Here is a 6,709-nt window from a genome sequence, read left to right as displayed (position 1 = left end):
TAAATGACCATTGTCAACACCAAAAGCAATTAAATATAAGATAAAAGCTTCCGTAGCATTAGTAATCATTCTCGCAAGCATAAGAACAAAACACCTCGTGTTCAATAATGTTTGTTCTTAGCGATTACATAAAGATAAATATATGTTCCATGATTCAACCTATTTGCATTAAGAGTGATAATAAACAAAAATGTTCTCACATTTCAGAGGAAATATTGACGAACGGAATGAGGTCTGTTCACACTGTTTGTTTTATATTATCGGACTATTTACACAGTTGTTGCCAAGCGCTGATTTATGCGTCCATAAAAACTGATATGAACTGACCAGTTGGTCATTTACATAAAGCTGTGATTTGCATGCTATATTCATATGATATTTCTTGAATAATTATTCAATTGTTTGTTTTTGGAGGTATTTTTATAACTATTGTATGTAGTCGTTTGTGTCAAGTGACTTTAATGCTGCCCAGATACTGACAGAGGCTTCCATGGCAACTGTTATGAACTGACCAGTTGGTCATTTACATAAAGCTGTAATTCGCATACTAAATTCACACAATATTTTTTGTATTATTATTTAATTGATAAGTTTTGAATATTTTGAAGGTATTTTCATAGCTATTGCATGTAGTAATTTGTGTCAAGTGACTTTAATGCTGCCTGTATACAGACAGACAAAGGCGTCCATAACAACTGAATGCAGATATCAACTGACCGGTTGCTTATTTACATATAGCCGTGAAACGCAAGCTTATTTTTTATGAAAATTCTTGAATGTTTATTCACTTGTACGTTTCAAAGGTTTTGTCATAGCTATTCTTTGTAGCCATCTGTGTCAAGTGACTTTAATGCTGCCTATATACAGACAGAGGCGTCCATAACAACTGAATGCACATATATGAACTGACCGGTTGCTTATTCACATAAAGATGTGAAGCTCGTGCTTATTTCCTATTTTATTGTTTGAATTATTATTCAATTGTATGTTTCAGGTATTGTAAAAAAAAATGTATGTAGTCGTTTGTGTCAAGTGACTTGATAGGTAATTGAGATGACGTAATCCATGAGCACACAATAAGTGTTTGAAAACCGTCACTTTGTTAAAACACAAACTAACTACTGGGCGGGATGACGGAAGGGTTTGTTTGTAAGTTTGTAAGGCATATTTCTAAATTAATCAAGGAGGGAGCGCGGTTTTTCTCTTATTGTAATATGTTATTTGCATTGTCTTGGGGAATGGCGGTGTCGGATTTCGAGCCTGGCTCTCATAGTTAATGCTCGAATGTATGGTTGTGCATGGTATGCGATCTGTTTCACCATGAGCGCCGACATCGTATATGCGTATATAATCGCGCATCAAACGAGACCTGCAAATCAACTATTTTATTTTATTGCGATTCTCTCTTTTCCTTCACATTTCTTCATTCTATCTTTTATCTCCTCTTTAACTAATATTCTCTACACTATTTCTATTCCCACCTACATAGTTCATTCCTTTTTCCTTTTTCACTTTTTTCTTCTCAACAGATTCCTCATATATATTCAACCTCTCTGACTTTATGCATTTATCTTCCCTTTGACGTCTCTCACCGCCCACCCCCTTTCTAGCAATCATCTGCCCTCATGCATATTCTTTCATACTTCCTTTTTCTCTTCCATTTTACATTCATTTGGACTCCGGCCTCCTGTCATCCCCTCCCCTTTTCTTTTCTATGTTTGCATTCATCTCCTCTCCGATCTCTCTCCTCTTCCTCCATTTTCTCATCGTTTTTGCATTCATCTGCTTTCCGGTCCCTCTCCTCGTCCTCCCCTTTCTTTTATTTATTTGCATTCATCTGCCTCCGGCCCATCCCTTCGTTCTACGACCTCTCTCCTCGTCCTATCTTTTTCCCTTTTGCTTTTTGCATTAATTTGTAGTCCGACCTCTACCCACGTCCTCTCAAGTTCCCTTTTCTCTTGGCATGCATATTATATTGCAACAAACGTTGATAATGCCAATACAGATTTGTTAGAAAAAGTCCCAGCACCTTTAAAAAAAATAGACTAAGTGCTCTTTCGTATGGAATTAATCCAGAAATATTGATGCTTCTGTAATTGTAACTGATAATTCTTGTAATAACTATTTTCTCTCTTCGTAATCTGAAATGATTAATAACAATATACAACGCCATAGATTTACGCATGATTAATAGTAATAATAATCACCTTCTATTAATGCTGTGAAGTTCAAAGCGTCGTGTTGATACCCTATGTTCACTGTTAAGATGCTGTTTTTAATATGTTATTCATTTCAGTCTCAGGTGTAGATATTATTGAAAACACATCTCCTTGTAGTAATTTCAAAGAGAAAGAAGAACTTAGGAAAATTGAACGTACGTTCTGAATTGGCTACCTGCTGTTCTTTACAGCAATCAGGGTCACACTTGCAATAGCAGGAAAGGAGTTCTAACAGGGAATGATTAAATGTTAGCAATACTCATATGGCCTAGAATGGTGCAAGAACAAGTGGAAGCCTTCGATGATAAGGATACTATTGTAGTTCCAATGGAATGGTAATATATGCAGGTTACGTTTTAATTAGGATACTAGAACATTCCGACAAAACGTCCGTATTGACGCTTACTGTTAGAGGAATTTAGTCTTTATTTACTTTATCTACAAAATATTCGACTACTTTCGACTATTTATGCCGCTAGACCATTACATTGCATTACATTATCGATACAAAACCAATTTACACTGAAAGGCAAGGATGTTATGACAAGTTTGTTTGAATACTCAAGTCTTCTTAAGATGTGTTACAATAAGTTAATCATCGGTCACGCTACACTACTGCGCTATGCTTAGTTGTGTATGGAGTGTAACGGAAAAAAGTACCGTGGTTGCCGACGATACAATGAGTTTTGCTCAGAACGAATCAATGTCGTTTTATTACATTACAAATGTACGTGTGTGCCATAATAGGCATTCACTTGGCAACTTATATCTATATGTACTGAAAGGACTGTTTTATTGTCAAAAGAAGGACGTTTATAGTAGATAAGAATGCTGTTATTGTACCTGTTGAAAGATTGGCTTACTGTACAAATGAAATATAACATAAAACATAAATTCCTGTCTTAATAGTTTGTATGGTGGAATATTCTTCTTATAATTATACCCTGTTTCAAAAGCCGCCATGTTAGATGCTTTTTCTACCACCTCAGTTATACAAACTATAGGAAAAAATAATGTATTTGTTTCGCTGTTACTCTTTTGAGCTTAGCGAAAAAAGAAGTCGTTCCAAACGGGTACTTTTTTCTTTGTCATTGGGATTCAAGCCTGGCCGAATATTTGGATCAACTTATCTGGGGAGGGGTGGAGGAAAGAATGTTTATGAAGACGCCATTAATTTCATTGTTCATTAGCGACTGACTATCAAGCGTGCATACTTCTTACGGTTTGAGTGCACGCTTACATTTGTGGAGAACGTTTGTACTGACAACATTCTTAGGAATATGCAGTATATGTAACCATATAAAACAATGCATTCTCTCAGTCTCCACTTTCTGTCATACAGGCTAAAATACATTTGCTAAATAATAAAAAGATGTATAATTTCACTTTAAGATCTTTAATGAAAGAGGGCTGGGCATATGAAATATCACAATTATCCCTTTTTAGGATCCAATTAAATCACGTGGATTATAATTTTAAATTTAGGCGAATTCTTAGATGATTACTGGCCAGGTGCACATTTTCATTTTGGGTTTTTGATAGGTTAACTTGATTAAAAGCAAGATTGACATGGATTGACAAATTATTCAATTATTTGATATATGTATATTATGTCGTAAACTCACGAGTCTTACAATATCTGATTGCCAGTGATATGGAAATAGGATATTCCATAACAAATGATCTTGCTTTGACGAAAAAACGTCCTTTTTGCAATATTAGCGCATTGTAATAATGTGAATATTGTTATAAACATAATTATCTGGTAATTAAATCCAAGTGCTACGACGGACAGTGCCTTGTTTTTACCATTTAACATTTAAACCCCCAAAATACCATGAGTACACTGTTTCAAAATAACCTAAACAATCTTAACATATTTTGGCATGCAATGAACTTGTTTAGCAATAAGAACAATTACGCTATTGATAAAATCTTTCTTAATGAGGATTATTTAGGAGTTATTTACTAATTTAAAGATGGTAAAGATAATGTCCTTCAATAAATGAAATAATTGATGGCATCGTAATCAAGTAGGAAATATTTACTGTGCAGATGTATTAACATGTGTGTATGGATATATTTCCTGAATAAAATGCAACTAAAATAGTAGCAGTAGTAATTTAAGGTAAGATTTATATTACGCCGACAAACAAAAGTATCATAGAACTTAAGTTTTTTAACCTTCTTTAAAAATACCAACTACAAGTTGCAGATATTTTTTTAAACAGAATTTCGTATATCCAAGCTATAAATGATATGATTCTCAACTAAATAGCGTTATTAACGTTTTTCGGCAAAATAGAGTATCATCTTTAAATATTTATGAATAATGTGTATTTATACATAAATATGGCCCTTCTTTGTTCCTATAAAGACGATCGGTCCGTATGTCACTGTATTCTAATTAAAACCCTGTTGTATGGCGCCAACGGTCCATATCATAGTTTTGGCCAGTTCGGACCTGTCCAAAAGTATGGACCACTGACGTCATAAAATGCTCAGTGCTGCTTTGCGATTCTCACAACGGCGAAAAAATGTTGTTTGTGCAGTATCTGCTGTGTTCAATAAAAAAACATCAAAATGCTTTAAAAACCCGATTTGTTCTATACATTTATAATATAATAAAACAGAATATAACACGCAATATGGCATTATAAGAACTGGCTAGTCAGTCCCCAAAGGTGAATGGACCGAGGCTAACCCTTGCTGGCTGAAAGGCCAGTCCCTATGATATGATATGACCCTCAATTGTGTTATTCTTTTATACATACATCTCTTATTTAAACTTTGAGTATTGTTGTATCATTCTTATCAGCATTTTTTGTTCACATTTCACATGTAAGTACTTTGATCGGTTCTCTTTAATTCAGCTATGTTTAGATATATGATTATGAACATGATTGGTTTTGTTATCTTATTTTCTATCTGCTAATGATATTCACGCAACTGGTTCATTCAATTTAATATGATGTTTTAAAGTATAAAGAGTAGATGCCCTGTAATTATATTTGAAAGATAAATATTTGTTTTTACATCTTGCATCATTAAAGCCTACACGAGGTCCAATAGAATTGTTCTAGATTTATTAATACACGACGTATTTACATGTATTTGCTAAAATCCCGTGTAATTCCTAATTACCCGATGCAAATGCTGTTTTTATAGAGGCATGTACGTTAATGCATTCAATTGATTACTTTTTTACCGAAAGAACTATAAATCAAAGGGAAACCACATAATTAATTGAAGCACAAATATTTCATCTTGTTTACTGTATTATTGGTATACTGTAAAGCGTCCGTTTACATGATGTGTCAAATACATTCATCCATGTTGATTTTTAAAAATGAGAGCATTAGAACACACTTATTAAATCATTCGGAGCTCCTCGGCCATTTTTATCGAAAACAACGACACAAATGGCCGAGGAGTTCCGAATGTTATTAAATAACCAGTTCGTTTATAAATAAATGACAGTGTGGTATTTGTTAAGAGCAGACGAATTTACGATATACAAAAGCAGAAATGTGAAAATAGCACGTTTAAGATTTATTTGAAGAGTACAACCCATGTTTGCATAAGGTTCTATTTTATCTTTTCAGAAGTAAGAAAGTCAAATTGAAAACGCATGCTTGTATTTGTGTTACTTAAATGTGAATGAAACAAGTTTAAATGTTAGCTAGATGATATATTGTTACCGCACATTTTGTGGTTTCAATAAATGACATAGATAATACGAAATGTAATAAAAAGTCAACGAGCATAACATTTCATGGATATAAGATAAGGACATGTATACCTCAAGTTTAATCGCTGGATATTGATGATATTTCTATATGCAGGTAAATCACTTAAACATTTTAATAAGCAAAATATATATGTTTAACGACATTGTTTACATCTGAAATAAATACTCTATGTGTATCAAAGGTGGTATTTCGTAACATTTGTGCTTCATTAAATGATAATAAATGTGACATTCCCATCAACTGTCAGCTGGTACTGAAAAGTGGATTTTATGTGATTATTTTTTTCCCTGTAAATTAAGGAAGAACAGCCAGACAAAGATTTGGAATCATTAGAGTACATAATAAATATGTTTTGGATCAACAGACATGTGAAGCATTTCCAAAATGGTTTGGTTTAAATGTTTTATGACAAAAAATGAGGTTAAAAAGTAGGCGAAATAAGTTATGACAAACACGTTAGTCTTAGAAATGTGGTTTTCTTATGATACATGGTGACATATACTTGACCTTTGACTTCTGTCACTGTTGAATCAATGAAACACGACTGCACAACACAGGAACAATTAGTTAAAATAGATGAACAAAGGCGCCTTGAGTCACGACCTGTGGCCTAGTTTAATAAAAGTCTTAAACGTGATGCTAAATTCACATGAGGGTCACATTTTCCTAAGATAAACTTCAGTTGTGAAAACTGATCTTAGGCTAGTATTTACGTTGAAAACACAGTTGAAAAGATGG

The 6,709-nt window shown here is 33.6% G+C and overlaps 1 protein-coding gene across 3 annotated transcripts in view; it reads left to right on the top strand.

The window, feature by feature from the left end:
* The first annotated feature begins 4,328 nt into the window (after positions 1–4,328).
* Positions 4,329–6,709, top strand: part of LOC128231717 (neuromedin-K receptor-like) — a 102,704-nt gene continuing 100,323 nt past the window's right edge. Inside the window, exon 1 of one of the 3 annotated variants that reach the window (XM_052944860.1) lies at positions 4,329–4,347. The gene's annotated coding sequence lies outside the window, so the exon portion shown is untranslated. Of the gene's footprint in view, positions 4,348–5,837; positions 6,065–6,709 lie in introns of those variants that run through there. The other 2 variants (XM_052944831.1, XM_052944888.1) reach the window with 2 other exon arrangements.

This window comes from Mya arenaria, chromosome 1 (assembly GCF_026914265.1).
Source record: "Mya arenaria isolate MELC-2E11 chromosome 1, ASM2691426v1".
In the NCBI taxonomy this organism is placed as follows: Eukaryota; Metazoa; Mollusca; class Bivalvia; order Myida; family Myidae; genus Mya; species Mya arenaria.
Note: the sequence above shows the minus strand (reverse complement) of the source record. Positions and strands in the feature narration are given on the sequence as shown.